The sequence below is a fragment of the Petaurus breviceps genome, unplaced genomic scaffold (assembly GCF_028583685.1).
Source record: "Petaurus breviceps papuanus isolate PSGF00001 unplaced genomic scaffold, PetGlider_PUasm1.0 76, whole genome shotgun sequence".
In the NCBI taxonomy this organism is placed as follows: domain Eukaryota; kingdom Metazoa; phylum Chordata; class Mammalia; order Diprotodontia; family Petauridae; genus Petaurus; species Petaurus breviceps.
The window spans coordinates 37561771-37575956 of record NW_027186473.1 but is presented as its reverse complement, the minus strand read 5'-3'; the positions used below and the strand labels follow the sequence as shown (position 1 = coordinate 37575956).

At 32.7% G+C, this 14186-nt stretch overlaps 1 pseudogene; it reads left to right on the top strand.

The window, feature by feature from the left end:
- Positions 1–5889: 5889 nt before the first annotated feature.
- Positions 5890–7618, top strand: LOC138174799 (actin-related protein 2/3 complex subunit 1A-like; annotated as a pseudogene).
- The last annotated feature ends 6568 nt before the right edge of the window (positions 7619–14186 follow it).

The following is a 14186-nucleotide window of genomic DNA, read 5'->3' as shown; positions in this document are numbered from 1 at the left end:
AAAAACAGAATAAACTTACAGGGGAAAATAACAGAACTAGAGGACTTTTAATCATTCCTGATTTGAAAAAAATAAATAGAGCTGAAAAGAAAATTATTTTTCAAAAAGAGGAATCAAGAGAAGCATAAGAAGGTACATATGAAATAAAAATTATAATGCACTCAACAAACTATGTCTGTTGATGACAAGATGATCCATGTAACTCCTAAGAACTTTATCATTATTAGAGAAGTTAGAAGGTTTCTATGTAAACAGAGGGCACAGGAGTGAGTCATAAATATTAGAAGGTTTTCTTTTTTTAAATACATGGGTGAGAAAGAGTGATGCACTGGTAGAGGGGTGAAGGGGAAGGAAGAATCATGGAAATAGCTTTAACTAAAAGAGGCATACAAGAAAGAGCTTTCATAGTAAAGGGGAAAATATTGTAGCTGTGGGCAACACAATCTGAATTGGTTCAAAGAGAGAAGAATGTGTGTATGTGTGTCTGTCTGTGTATGTGTGTATGTGTATGTACACACAGAAACACACATATTAAATTCGATTTAGAAATACATGTTACTCATCAGTGATATAGGAGGGAAGGGGATAAGATAAAGGGAGAGTGGAGGCGGTGGTTAGAAATAAAAACAAACAAACAAAAAAATACTTTTAAGGAGGGACACGCACATGCAAGAGAGAGAGAGAGAGAGAGAAAGAGAGAGAGAGAGAGAGAGAGAGAGAGAGAGAGAGAGAGAGAGAGAATGAAACAGTATAGAGGGAAAAGCATAGCAATCATACTCTGAATTTGAATGGAATGAATTTACCCATAAAACATGAGTGAATATCAATACTCTGATTAAATAGAAATTGAAATAATCCATTGATCATTTTTGAAGGGATACTGAAATAAAAACTCCCAGAAATATTATAGCTAAAATGTAGAAGGTCAAGGAGAAAGTATTGCAAGCAGCTAGAAAGAAGCAATTCAAACAGCATGATGCCAGGCAATGCCATGCATGAACAGCTTTCCAGAAGAATGCTACTGTGAACAGCCTTTAAGGTTCTGATTACACAGTATAGTGAGTGCTCTATTTATTCCATAACAAATCAAAGCAAAACATTCACAGAAAATCAAGGCACAGTGTTCACAATATTACAGCTTATCACAGAAAATCACAATACAGTATTCACAACAGCTTTTCATTAAAATGGCCACAGTTTTCATGCAGTGGTCACAATATTTAGAATGAAGAACAACCACCTCAAAGTACAATAGTCAAAGTCTTCCACTTATGGGGCACACTTAAGTAAACTCAATCAGTCACTTGTTCAGCAATCAATTACTAAGTATCATAATTACTAAGACACAAACCTTCCACTCCTTGGTCACTAGTGAACTACAATTTCATCATTATTCAGTATCTGCAGAGAGGTCTTTTCATCTTGACTTGGGGCCGGTTCTCAGATTCCCTGGATTCCCTTCCATGGTCCCAGGTTCTACCTGGATTCACCAGACTGTCACCTGGGTTCAATGGCAGATAGCTCCCAGTTCCTTGTCTAGCTCTCTGGGTAAGTACTGCTCCACACTGAAGTTCACAGGGTCCAATCCATCTCAAATCCTTCACAATTTCTACTCCCAGGAATTCAAGTCTCAACCAAGCCACAAACAGAGAAAGTCTCAGCATCCTGGTCATGCTTCCGCAGTCTTCTGCTTCCTCAGTCTTCTCCTGTGCTCCTGGGCTCCTCTGTCACCTGCGTTCCTGAGCTCCTGGGCTCCTGGCTCTTGGGCTCTTGGGCTTTTGCACTCCTGGGCTCCTATTTAGAAGAAGCTCCACCACCACAAGTTCTCAGGAAATTCTGGCTCAGTTCTTGATTCTCTCTTCTGTAGCTGCTCTGCTACCAGATGCTGGTCCCAAGAAATTCTGACTTTGCCTCTCTGGGGCTTTTCTTATATACATACCCATTAGCTACTTCCTGTTTCAGCCAACTCCTTCCTGTTACATAGGCAGCAGGAGATAGGAGTTCATACCTTGTGTTTCCGCAACAGAGGCTTGATCAATTACTAAGTGCTAAGTACCTTCTACCTTTGCCACCACAAAGGGATCTCCAGATTCAAATTACATTATCATTATATGCCACAGGCAGGATAACACAAGATTTAGGGGCTTCCATATTAAAAGAGTGCCAAGCTTGGAATATGATATTCCAGAATGCAAAGAATCTAAAATGCAAGCAAAAATAATTTACCCAATAAGATCTTTCAGGAAAAAAATGGAAATTTAATGAAACACAGGAGTTGTAATCATCCTTGATGAAAAGACCAATGACCTGATGAAAATATTTCCAAAAAGGAAATCTGACATTCAAATACAAGATTCAAGGGAAGCATAAAAAGGAAAACATGATGGAGAAATAAAAATGGATTGAATTAATTTAAAGCATTTACATTCCTATAAGGTAAGATGATAAATATAACTCTCAGGAACTTTATCATTATTAGGGCCATTGGAAGGAGTCTACATAGAGAACACAAGTGTGAGTCAAGTAGTTGGGGATGTTATAAGAGAAAACTAGGGTGAAAAAGTGTGATGCACTTGGAGAAGAAGGAAGTGAGAAGAATGTGAAAAAAAATTACCTCATATAGAAGAGGTTCACAAGCAAGAGCTTCTACAGTGGAAGGGAAAATGAGGGGAGGTGGACGTCTGGAAATGATTGAACATCCATCTTATCAGAGTAAGCTCAAAGAGAGAATAACATACGAAATTAACTGGGAATAGAAATCTATCTTATTCAATGAAGAAATGGAAGGTAAAGGGAACAAGAGAAGGGTAATGATAAAAGGGATAGATGAAGGAAGGAAGTAATCAGAATCAAAACTGACTTGAGAGACCGAGTGAAAAGAGAGAGGATAAATGGGAAAAATAGGTTGGAGATAAATACATAATAATTTTATAGTGGAGTGGGATGAACTCATCCATAAAACGTAAACAGTGGAATCCAAGAGAAACCAACATCCAATAATAAATTGTTTAAAAGAAACAGATTTGAAACACAAAGATACACATAATAAAAAAATAAGGTGCTAGAGTAGAGGAAGCTACTAGGCTTCATTTGGGGCAAAAAAAAAAAAGCAGAGGTTGCAATAATGATTTCACTCAAAGAAAAACAAATTACCTAATTAATAGAGATAAGCAGGTAAAATACATTTTGATAAAAGGTACTGAAAACAATGATATAATATAAATAATAAATATATATGCACCAAATAACAAGCTTCTGAATTCTTTTTTTGTTTTTTTTTTTTAGCACCTGAATTCTTAAAGGAAAAGTTAAATGAGTTATAGGAGAAAATAAACAGCAAAACTTCATTACTTGAGGACCTAAACTTTTCCCTCACAGAAATAAATAAATCTAACCATGAAATAAATAAGGAATAAGTAAATGAGATTAGTAGAGTTTTAGAAAATGTATTCATAATAGATCTCTGGAGAAAATTGAAGGGGAATCAAAAGGGGTATATTATGTTCTCAAATGTCCATAGTATATTCATAAAAACTGACCATTTATTAAGCCATATAAATTTCACAAACAAATGCAGAAAATGAGAAATATTTTTTTTCTCTTTTTGGAACATAATTAAATCAAAATTGCATTCAATACAGGGCTATGAAAACACAGATAAAAATTATTAGAAGCTAAATCTAATTTTAAAGAATGTTAGTCAAACAACAAATCAGAGAAATGATCAATAATTTCATTAAAGATAATGACAACAATGAGATAACATATCAAAATTTGTGGGATACAGCCAAATCAGTACTTAGCAGAAATTTATATCAATAAATCCTTTCATCAGTAAAATAGAGAAAGAGCAGATCAATGATTTGTATATGCAATAAAAAATAGAAAGAGAACAAATTAAAAATCCCAAGCATCAGAATGGAAATCCTGAAAATCAAAGACTATACTAATAAAAGTGAAAGAAAAAAACAGCAAAATTAAACTAATAAATAAATCTCAGAGATGGTTTTATGAAAAAAATCAATAGAGGAACTTTTTTGTTTATTTGATGTTAAAAAAGAACAAATTACAAATATTAATAATGAAAGAATGCCTGCATCACCAATGAAGATTAAATAAAATCACTTAGGAGCTATTTTGTTAACTTGCATTTCAATATATGACAATGTAAGTGAAATGGATTAATATTTATAAAGAAATAAATTGCACAGATGAGCAGAAATAAAATACCTAAATAACCCTATCTTAGAAGAAAGATATTGAACAAGCCATAAATAGCTCCCTATGAAAAAAAAATCCCCAGGACCAGATATATTCACAAGTGAATACTACCAAACACTTAAAGAACAATTAATTCCAACTTCATATAAACTATTGGGAAAAATAGAGGAAGAAAGAGTCCTACCAAATTCCTTTTATGACAAAAATATTGTTTTGATACCTAAGCTAGAAAGATCAAAAATAGAGAAAGAAAACTATTGATGAATTTTCCTAGTGAATATTGATTCAAAATATTAAACAAAATTATTAGGAAGTAGGTTACACCAATATGTCACAAAGATCATACATTATGTAAAAATGAGATTTATACCGAGAATTCAGGGCTGATACAATATTAGGAAACAATCAGCATAAATGATATATCAATAATAAAAACAACAATAATCATGGTTATCTCAATAGGTGCTGGAAAAAAAAAACTTCTGACAAAATACAAAATATTCCTATTACCATCACCAGGAATCATAAGACAAAATGGAGTTTTCCTTAAAATGAACATCAATAAGCATTATCACAAATGGGAATGAGCTAGTAGCCTTCCCAATAAGATCAAGGTGAAACAAGAATGTTCACCATCAACTCTATTATATAGTATTTACTAAAAATGCTCACTATAATAATATAACAAGAAAAAAAGAATTTTAAGGAATTAAAATAGTCAATGAGGAAACAAAACAATTACTTTTTGCTGATGATATCCAGATATACTTAGAAAAACCTAGAGAATTGACTAAAAATTGTTGAAACAATTTATAACTTTAACAAAGTTGCAGGATATAAAAATGCATATAAATCACCATCATTTTCATAAGTACATATATAGCTATATACATATAGACTATTAAAAAAAGTCTAGTGGAAAAAGAAAGAGAAATTTAATTTAAAATAACTGTGGACTATTTAAAATATTTGCAAGTCTACCTGCTAAGACAAATCTAGGGACTATGTAAACACAATTCTAATGTGATTTTCAAACAAATAAAGACAGATCTAAACAACTGAAGAATTATTAATTACTTATGGATAGGTAGCATTATCAGTTTTATTACATTGTCTTGGCCTTCTTATGAGCAGTTAATAATTCTCCAATTATCTAGATCTGTCTTTATTGAGTGAATTGTTTTTCAATTATTTCCTAAGATTCTTGTTTGTACCTTGCAATTATTTATTAGTTTCTGCAGTTGTTTTAAATTAAATTTCACTTCTCACCTTTTAATGTTTGATTTTTTGGGGGTAATATATAGAAATGCTAAAGATTTGTGTGGATTTATTTTACATTGTACAACTTTTCTAAAGTTGTTAGTTGTTTTCACTAATTTTTAGTTGACTCTCAGATTCTCTAAATATGAAGTCAGCTATAAATGCAATTGTTTCTTTTTCCTCATTGCTTATGTTTATTCCTTTGATTTTTGTTTTATTGTTATATTTTATATAGATTCTTGATTATTGTTAGAGCTAACATTTCTATTGTGATATTGAATAATATAGCTGATAATGGATATAAATTTTTCCTTCCTGATCTTATTTTAAAAAAAAAGGTTTCTAGTCTAAACCTATTAGAGATAAATTTTCATGAGATTTCAATAGATATTATCATTGGCCATTTCCAGGATCCCTGTCAGCCACTCCCTCCTGGCCTCTGTCTTCCTCCCACCACCTGCTGGAACTTATTTGCATTGACTGAGAAGAGTCTGAGAATCCTCTGCTTTGGGGGATATGTCTACACTCTCCTCATCTCACCTTTTCCCTTTTGAAAACACTAAGAATAATGTCGTTACATCAATTTTTACTAGAGCAAACGACCTGCCATGTTTGGAATAGAGACCATACTCAGATTGCCTTTAGCCCTAATAATCATGAAGTACAGACTTACAAGAAGACTGGGAACCAATAAGTGAAAGCCAATTAACTGAAAGAACACAATGGACACATCACATGTGTTGACTGGGATCCCCAAAGTGATCAAATTATAACTTGTGGTGCAGACCATAATGCCTATGCCTGGATTCAGAAAGATGACATATAGAAACTAACCCTGGTGATCCTGAGGATTAATCATGCATCACCTTTGTGAAATGGTATCCCCCGGAGAATGAATTTGCCATAGGTAGTGGCGCTCAACTTATTTCTGTGTGTTACTTTGAGTTTGAAAATGATTTGTTGTATCACCAAGGTGATATTCACAGCACTGACAGCAACTATGAATATGCCAGCATAGTTGGAATTGCCAAAATATAACAGACTCTCCATACAGGAGACAGAAGCAAAACATTTATTCAGATACCAGAAAGCCAAATCCCCAAACCAGAGAGTCAGATCCCAACACCAGAAAACAGAATCCATTATAGCAACAAAGAAATTAATACACCTTATCACTGCAGGAAGCAACACCATCCCTAAGCCTCCCCCCTGCTCAGGCCTTCCCACAAACAAACAGTCCCAATCCGAACTTTCTTCTTACCTATGTCTTCTCTTTCCCTCTATTCTAACTGCTCTGACTCACTTCCTCCTCCACCCATTCAGCAAACTCCATGTGATTACATTCAGCCTATTAAGGGGCAGGGAAGATATTCAAATTTCCTTATGCTTATTAAGGGGCAGGAAAGATCTTCAAATTCCCATTCCCATTACACTGGTAGGTGAGTAAACACAGAAAAAAGTCAATTCATTCTACTGTCCTTAGTTTGTATTGGAAACCCAACAATGTTTTGCTGGCTGCTGGATCTTGTGACTTCAAATGAAGAATTTTTTTCTGCCTACATTAAAGAAGTTGACTAAAAGCCAACCAGTACTCCATGCCATATCAAGATACCTTTTGGTGAACTGATGTCAGAGTTTGGTGGTTGGGTCCATGGAGTTAGTTTCTCTGCCAGTGTGAACCACCTCACTTGGGTCAGCAATGACAGTACTGTAGCAGTTGCTGATACCTCCAAAATCCTGATGGTTTCACAGCTGAAAACAGACTTCTTGCCACTACTGAGTGTGTTGTTTTCTCTGAGAATAGCATGATGGTTGTCATCTGTGACTGCTGCCCAATACTGTTTAATTATGGTGATCATGGCTCCTTGACTTTTGTCTCCAATTTAGACATTCCAGAACAGAGCATCCAGAGAAATATCTCTGCCATAGAACACTTCCACTACATGGACAAGAGAGATACAACTGAGGATCACAGCACTGCTCTCGGCACATTATACAAAAACAGTATCACCCAAGTGTCTATTTCTGGGTCAAGGAAGACTGCCACAAATGTTGTACCACAGGCATTGATGGAGCAATGACAATTTGGGATTTCAAGACTTTAGAGTCATTGATCCAGGAGCTATGAATCATGTGAAACTGTATTTCCTTTCTCTAGCAGGACAGACACTTGACAGAATACATCTCCAGCATTTGCATAAAGACATGAAAGACCCTACCACAAATCAAAACTGAGAAAATATCCATTGCAGATGTTTTGTTTTAGTTTTATTGAACATAATGATGAATTTATCGGTTTAAAAAAATCAGCAGTGATGTCTTTTTGATTGGTTATTTCATTTCATTCTATACCACTACTACTCTTTAAGTAGTTTATCATGAGAAGTTGTCATGCTAAATTAAAGGGGGATTTTATGTAAACTGTCTACTAGAATTTTTTTAAATACAGGAAAAAATTAATAACTCCATTGATTTCTATATTTTCTAGTGTTGTTTCTAACAATAATGGATATTGAATTTTATAAAAAAAATCAGAATCTGTTAAGATTTTTTTTTTTTGCATTTTATGGCTTTTGCTTTTATTTCTCATTGATAAGGTCTATACTATTTATGTTTTTCCCAATAATAAACAAGCCCTGCATTCCTTACATAAATCCAGTTTGGTAACAGTGTGTGGTATTTGTGATACATTGTTGTAATCTTCTGATTTGCATTTTATTTAACCTTTTGCATCATTATTCATTCAAGGAATTGAGCTATAATTTTCTTTCTCTGTTTTTATTCCTCATGGTTTGGGTAACAAAGATAATACTTGTGTCATAGAATTAATGCCGGAGAACATCTTCTTTACCTATTTTTTGAAGTTTAGGATTATTAGAATTAATTGTTCTCTATGTGTTTGGCAGATTGCATTTTTAAATCCTTTTGTCCTTTTTTTTTCTTTTTTCTTAGAGAACTGACATGGCTTCTTCATTAAAATTTCCTGTTCTGTTAATATGATAATATATAAATATTCATCTATTTCATTTTGGTTATTAAATTTTGGACACATAATTGAACAAAATAACTTTTAATTATTTTTATTTCATCTTCACTGTGGATACATTTTAAAAAAAAATTGATACTATAATTTGTTTTTTCTTTTTAAAAAAATCCAATGAACATTTATGGATTTTTTTTAAAAATCAGGTGCTACTTGTATTTGCTATTTCAATTTTTTTTTAATTTAAAGTTTCATATATCTGTCCTTTAATTTTCAGGATTTATTTTTTGGTGCTTGAGGATTTTTAATCTTTTAAATTTTTTAAGCTATAGAATCAATTTGTTGATGTGTTCTTGTTTTTTTTTAATTTAATTTAGACATTAATTTTCCCCTAAGTATCACTTTGCCTACATCTCACAAATTTTGGAATATTATCTAAACTTTGTCCTTACTTTTAATTTCATTATTATTTCTATGAATTACTCTTTGAGTCATGCTCTGACACTGGATTATGTAGTATCTTAATAATTTTAAATCTATTTTCCAAGACCTTTTATTCAATGTAATTGTTAGTATATTATTTTCAGAAAAAAAATGTATTTATTATTTATTTTTTCTGAATTTGTGACTTTTCATATGCTAACGCATGATTAACTTTTTTGAATGCTCCCTGCAAAATATAAAAATAAGCATATCCATTTCTGATTTAATTAGTATTTTCCAGGGGTCTATCATAGATATAGTTTTTCTTAAATTCTATTAATTTCCTTAACTCCTTTCCTTATTATTTTATGGCTCAATTTATCCAGGTCTGAGATAGATAATTTGAGGTACACTACTCTAAGTTTTGCTTTTTATTCCCTTGTACTTCTTGGTTGGTAATATGAATTTCTGTACCCAAGAGAGGAAATATATATGTATATTTTCCACTTTTAACTAGCTTAGATAACAATTAATTTTAAGGTTTGGCCATTCCTCTCATTTCTTATGCACTCCATTCACATAAGATGGTTTTTCCTCATTGAAGCAAAGATTAAATATTAAGTGGAGATTGAATAGCTTACTCCTAAAGAATGGTTGGGAAAAGAAAAAAAAAATTATGGAATCACTAAATTATCTCATTAAAGTTAAACAATAGTAAAACTTGCAAAAATTTTGGGATGCAGCCAAAGGAATACGCTTTTCATCAATAAGAGAGAGAATAAAAGAGTATATCAATGTTTTAAGCAAGCCACTTAAAAATAAGACAAGAAAAGCACCAAATCAAACTCCCTTCAATGAAAGACCAAAATACAGACACTGAAAATTAAAGATTTTAGAAAAATTGAAAGCAAAAATTTAATAAATAACATAAGAAGCCACTTAAAATATAACTATAAGGTAGATAAATCATTAGCTAATAATTAATTTAAATAAATGATCAGTAGAAAAAAATGAAAAAGATGAATTCACTTCCAAAGCTGGGGTGAAAACTTTAAAAAGGGAACATTATCCTCAATTCTATGCCAGTTAAACTGATAACATATATGAAATAAATGAGTTTTTTTAAAAGATTGACCAAACTGAAAATGGAGGAAAAAAACTTAATCTTAGGGGAAAAAAATATATATATGGACTCCCAAAGGGGAAAAAAAAACAGTACCATATACATTTAAAAACAGATTTTATAAAACTGTTAAAGAAAATTTCCAATGCTGAAACAACTGTTAGGAAAAAAAAGAAAAGAAGTTGTCTTGCCTAATACCTTCTATAACACAGGTAGGGTCTTGTTAGTTAAACCATGGAGTGTTAAACCAGAGAAATAAATCTACGGGTCAATAGTCTTAATGAATACTATTCAATTTTTGAATAAAATATTAGCAAGGCAATTACAGAAATATTTCACAAAGATTATTCACTGTGACCAGGTTAGAGTTAAATACCTTAAATGTACAGCTGTTTCAATACTAGTAAAGTTGTAAGCATAATTTGTCATATTGATATCAAAGCCTTAAAATTTGCAGATTATATCTATTGATGCACTAAAAGCCTTTAGATAAAATACAATAACATCCCCTTAAAAAAACACTGGGGGGGGGGGGCGGCCAGGTAGCACAGCGAGTAAGACCATCGGCTCTAGTGTTGGGATGACCTGGGGATTGAATGCCGGCTCAGACACTTAGCACTCACCCAGAAACACCTGGCCATGTAACCTAGAGCAAGTTACTTAACCCCAATTGCTTAGGAGTGGCCAGGTGTCTCAGTGAGTAAGATGCTGGCTCCAGTGTCGGGATGACCTGGGGATCAAATCCGGACTCAGATACTTAGCACCATACCCAGAAATAACTGGCCATGTAACCTTGAGCAAGTTACTTAACCCCGATTGCTTATATAAATAAAAAAAAAAAAACTAGAAAGCATAGGGATCCACAGAGATTTCCTTTACATGATAAGTAGTATCTATCTAAAAGCAAGTTAGTATTATCTGTAATGGTGAAAATTTAGAGACCTTTCCAATAAGATCAAGGGTAAAGAAAGCATGTCCATCATTGCCATTAATATTTAATATTCCCCTATAAATGCTATCTATTGTAATTACATAACAAAAATTGATAGAATAATAAAATATTAATAATAATTATATATCTTAAGAATACAAATATAAGAATATTTCTTAAGAAAACAAAATTATTTTTAGTGGTATGATAACTATCATAGCCTAGAAGGTCAACATATAGATATACATGTGCATATACATGTATATGCATACATACGTGTATATATGCACGCGCACATACACACATACAAATTATATGTGTATACACACAAATATGTACACACAGCTTTTGGCGGGGGGGGGGCTTGTTTTACTGCTTTTTTTTCTCCAATGAGTCAGTGGGTTGACATGAGAAAAAAATAAGATTTTTTTTGGTTATTTTAAATAAAGAAGTCACTGCCTTATTGATTTTACTTAATTATTTTACTTTGGTGTAGGAGACCTCTTATGTGGTGTGAATACTATGTAATATTTATAATTAACAAAGCATATTAATAAAACTGGATTGGAAAGAGGTAAATAAAAAAAACTAATTCAAACAAGAAACAAAGTTGCAGGACATTAAAAAAAACAAAAATAATTAGAAACTGAAGGGATACCCATCAATTGAAGAACTATCTAATTAGTTATGTAGTATTATAGCCATTTAATAAGTTAGTAGTATTAGTACTATGTGAATATGATAAAATATTGCTGTGCTATGGAAAATGATGAAGGATGTTTCAGAGAAACTTGGGAAAATGTTTAGGAATGATGAAGAGTGAAGTGAGTAGAACGAGTAGAACAATTTATACAATAACAACATCTTTAGAAAGACAAAGAACTTTGAAAAAATTAGGAACTCTGCATGTGTATGTATATGTGTATGTATCAATCTATGCATTTATTTTGATTTGCTTGGCTAAATAAACTGTATATACAGGTGCAGGTGGCCTATGAACTCCTGCATTGAGTGGATGCAAACCCCTGAAACACTATGAATCTAGGGTTGTGATTTGGGAAGCCTCACATATAAGAAAAGGGTGCCTCAGGAATTTCATGGTGATCAATAGAATGTAACAATCCAATAAAAAGTAAATTCCTTGAGGGAAAGTATTTTTTGCATTGTTAATCTTTAGCTCTCCACTGTATAGCATTTTGCTTGGCATTTAGTAACTGATGCTGAATTGAGTGAGAAAATTTCCAAAGTATAATCAGTCTTCTTTTGAGGTTTACTAATATAAGAATGTAGAAATATGTGCCAGCTACAGCAATAAAATGATAGTATGAGAAATAAAATGTTTTCTTAGTGATTGTCTGGTACAGCTTTCTATTTTGTATACAAGAAAAATGTGACCCAAGAGGTCTTATAGCTAGTAAGTAGCAAAACAAGTAGTAAAATTAGTAATCCTCTTTCTACCCAAGTATCTTTCTATTATACAGTAACGTCTCCCATTAGGAAAAGACTACTGGTGATCAATTAAAAAGCTTATAATGAATGACAAGTAGAGAGGTAGAGATGAAAAGAACTATAACATATAACTTTAACATACATTCTGATGCTCAATGAAGCACTTCTTATAAAAATTGAAAACTTATTCACTTTGGTATTATAGACAAACATAATCCTATTTGCTTAAAACCTAACTTTTAATAGGCAAGTAAATAATTTCAATTACAGAAGTGAATTATTGGCCTATTATGGATCTTCCCCTGGTCAATTTCTCCCATAAAAGAAGAAACTGCAAAATAATTGCAATCACTGTTTGTTTTTGAATTGTTACCAATAGGTATTAAAATAAACCCAAATCCTTCATTTTTCTTATACAATTAAAGAAGAGGATCAAAATGTAAACTGAATGCAAACCTATTTTCAAGTTATAATAAAATCACTTTAAACATTGTTAAGTTGATGTTTGGGAACCAAATCCAGTTTTTGCTAATTCATGAAAACAAGAGAATAAAAGGCCAACTTTTAGAGCAAAGTTGGTAAATCTTAGTGAAATCAAAGTAACTTAAGAAATAAAACTTTATAAAAAAGAAATAAAACTAGATTTTAAAAAAGTTAATGTTTCCAAAGATCTCATTCTCCTCCCCCCTCCCCCAACTCCATATGATGATGACCCAACATTGTGTTAAAAGCAGGCAGTACTATCCTCCTGGGTAAGGTATGGTACAAAGGGTCATGATTCATTTTGTCTTAGTGTCCTACATTGAGTTATATATTCATATTGTGTGGGAACTGTGTCATATGTTCCGATATTCGGTAATATAAAGATAATGGAGCCACTCTCCCTATTTTCTGGATGCAGCTAGTTACAAAGGTAGTTGTGGGAGAGATATGAGAAAGACCTGGGGGTGGGGAAATGTTCCTTCTGTGTTTGGTGTATCCACCAATAACTTGTTGTGATCATACAAGGAAACAAAGATGATCACTTATCAGGACGACCATGTTAGATTGTTGTTATTTTTCCCTTTAATGAAACACAACTATCATACAAATCACTGTCAACTATATCACTGAGATAAACAATAACAGCCTTTGTCCTCTTGGGTGAGATACAATCTCAGGGCAAGGTGGGGGGAACCTAGGTGCCAAGAATGAAGTCAAGAAGATTCATTTTCCTGATTTCAAACACGGTCTCAGACACTTACTATTTGTGTGACACTGGGCAAGTCATTTAGCCCTCTTTGCCTCAGTTTTTTTTTTTCATTTGTAAAATGAGCTGGAGTAGGAAATGGCAAGTCACTCTAGTATCTTTGCTAAGAAAACCTCAAATGGGGTCATGAAGAGTCGGACATGACTGAAATGTCTGAACAACAACAACCTCTGGGAATACCATAGAAAATCAATGTAATGCATGTTGCATACAAGTCAATTGTTCTGACAGCTGTGATGCTCACTGGAGACGGAATGTGAACACATTGGGAAACACACAAACACACACACACACAACTGATGCAGGGGTATACTGGAATAGCCATCATGGAAAGAAGTCAATACATTGAAGAATAGGAAACAAAATAACAAAATAATTTAATCTGATATTTTAATAGGAAAAAAGGAATTATCTTTCTTTTTAGATAATTTGTGTGTGTGTGATTTGTTCCAATAAATTCTTTCACTTTTAAAGGAAAGCAATAGAGTTGGTATGTGTGATTTCATTTGCAAAGAGAGTTCTCTGATATAAAAATTCTTTTCACTGA